This window comes from Micropterus dolomieu, linkage group LG09 (genome assembly GCF_021292245.1).
Source record: "Micropterus dolomieu isolate WLL.071019.BEF.003 ecotype Adirondacks linkage group LG09, ASM2129224v1, whole genome shotgun sequence".
NCBI lineage: Eukaryota > Metazoa > Chordata > Actinopteri > Centrarchiformes > Centrarchidae > Micropterus > Micropterus dolomieu.
Genome location: NC_060158.1, coordinates 726,836 through 729,372, shown reverse-complemented (window position 1 = coordinate 729,372; position 2,537 = coordinate 726,836). Strand labels below are relative to the sequence as shown.

Genomic DNA, 2,537 nt, shown 5'->3' with positions numbered 1-2,537 from the left:
TTTTTTATAAAATACAGCTCACAGTCCCAAAAAGAGTTTTCAGATGTTTGTATCACAAAACTCTACCAGCTACGTTAGCACTCGGTCACAAACTGGCTGCGAAGAAAAACGAAGCTGCTGCACAGTCACAGCTGACACCACAATGCTCTCACTGCAATCCTCCCTCTGTAAGAAGTCTGAATAGAAACCTCTTCTAGAAAAATCCAGTGCTGGTTTGAACAGACCTCTGCGCACTAACTCAGACCTCATGAAGTCTGATAAGACTGGGGGCCAATCTGCTGGGTCATGTGGTGGAGCAGCAACCGTTCCATTGGGGTCTGAACTGCTTGTATCTTCAATATATAGACTTTAAATTGGTCAGAGGAAATTTAATAATATTGAATTAATTCAATATTAAAGTTGTAAAGTGGTCAGCTTTTTGTGTGTATTGTGTGAGTGGATGACATCAATAGAGTGAAGCAGCCTTGGAAAATCTTCTTAAAATCTTCTCTTTAACTCGCCGTCATGCCCACAATTTTCACTGTTGACACACAAATAAATGCACACATGCATCTCTGACACAGGAAATGTGATGTGTTGACCAGTTATTTTTGTTCTGTCTAGTAGATGAAATGACGTGACAAGTATTAATGGTTCAATGATGATGATAAACTTTAGATACATGATTAGTTACATCAACATATAATTGTTCTGTTGTAAGTTTATGAAGAAAAACAAGAGCGATGATTGAATATCATCCTTAGTATGTGACTATTACTAATACTGACTATTCATCAGGCGAGGATTGGATAGCTTTTGTCTGGGGAAAAAGTGTAAATGCAAGCAAGCATTAAAGATGGATTGAAATCTGATTGGCCGTCAGATGCATCCGTCTCTCCAAAACACATTCATAATCTTTCCTCCTCCCAAGTGTAACTACATCAGTAAGTGGTCTGTGGAAGAAGCCTATGAGGTTTGTCCTTTATGATCATGGCTTCAATAACACTGAAACAGAAAGGAGCCGTCTTTCCCCTTGTTGTCATGTATGTGACATCTTAGGCTTTTTGAAAACAGGCTGTTGTAATATCCCTCTCTGCAGAGAGGGTAAGTGCACATGTAGTTGTGTGGATGACTTCCAACCAGACTGTTCACTGTGTAGGGCAGAGGAACAATATCTATGTAATCCAGGTTGTTCAGGATGCAACACAGAATGAACAACTGAAGAAATGTAAAATGTGAGTTGGTCTGATTTGACAAAGTTGATCCCAACACTACACACCCCTCTGTCCTCAAGATAAACAGGAAATCTATTTCTCACAGATCCAGTTCTTCTTATCATAATATGCACTGTGTGTCCAATTTCCTTGTTTATCGCAGCATGCAGCAGCGTAATATTTGTTGCTGTGCGGGTGTCCTGATGCCCAGAACCTGTTGGAGAAATAAAATGTTGTCACTCCTGATTATTTTCAATTTGAAGGAAGCTGTTGGATTATATAGCATTTTTATTGTGATTAATAAATGACAATTACATTTTTAATAACGTGTTTAACACATAATTCAGCTTTGTAAATTAATAAAATGTGAATTGTTTTCATCTAATTTTAAAAAAACAAACTTATTTTAGTAACAAATTGAATTGTGATGGAAACTAAAAACTTTAAAAGCGTCTCACTGTACTGTCAGTGGTGAGTCATCCACCCATTTCCATTCCCATCCTGTTTGTTGTGTGGCCCGTAGACCAATCCAGGAGTCTCCATCCTTGTTCAGCTCAGTGACACATTTCTAGTAGTTGACAAGAGACAATAATCATTTCTCTGTTCATAATTCAGTAATTCTATTGTGGTACATGTGTGATGTCTGAAAAGTCTGAAGGAAAAAGAAAATCTGTGGCAACTTTTCAGTTCATCAGTGGTGCATAAATCAGAAACACTCAGAGGACTGATGGAATTCAGCTCCTCTTGTAGAATAACCATTGTTCAGTGGTGGGAAAAGTACTAAATGTTCCTACTTAAGTAAAAGTACAGATACCACACTAAAATGTTACTCAAATAAAAGTCATCCAGTAAAATACTACTCCAGTAAAAGTGAAAAAGGACCTGGATTTAAAAGTTCATGAGTATCAAAAGTAAAAAGTACTTTTCAAATCTATTGATCCTACAAAAAGCAGCGTATCTTTTTAAATTCACTGAAGACAGTGCTGTGTAAAAAGTTCAAGACTTAGGCCAAATAAAAAAGCTTGAACTTTTACCAACATGTTTATTTTCAACAAAAATAGACAGCAGTTAGAAAAGAAAAGTTTCAGCGGAGAGGTTCAGAGATGGATGCAAAGTAGAGTCCCATTCTGTTACCAGAACAGAGACCCGAGTTGACATGAAGCCATGTAACAAGTGATTTTCACCTTGTTTTGGACCTCCTTTTATAGCTCTGTTTCTAAGCATTACATCACCTCTTGGCTCTCTTTCCTGCTGCTCCTGGATCTGTGGAAATCCCCAGATATTTGGTGTCTCTTATCATCTTCTGACCTTTCAGCATTTTGGTGGATTGTCACTTTTATTTCA

General features: G+C 37.6%; 1 protein-coding gene and 1 long non-coding RNA gene across 15 annotated transcripts in view; both read right to left on the bottom strand.

Moving 5' to 3' along the window:
- The window catches only part of LOC123976249 (collagen alpha-1(XIV) chain-like), a 270,666-nt gene that overhangs the window by 59,483 nt on the left and 208,646 nt on the right, over positions 1–2,537 (bottom strand). The window lies entirely within an intron of this gene.
- Positions 634–2,537, bottom strand: part of LOC123976253 — a 27,456-nt gene continuing 25,552 nt past the window's right edge. The window contains exons 1-3 of one of the 6 annotated variants that reach the window (XR_006826300.1): positions 2,426–2,537; positions 1,652–1,761; positions 634–1,407 (exon numbers count right to left, since the gene is read on the bottom strand). This is a non-coding gene — a long non-coding RNA (uncharacterized LOC123976253). Of the gene's footprint in view, positions 1,408–1,651; positions 1,762–2,075; positions 2,197–2,227; positions 2,402–2,425 lie in introns of those variants that run through there. The other 5 variants (XR_006826302.1, XR_006826303.1, XR_006826301.1 and 2 more) reach the window with 5 other exon arrangements.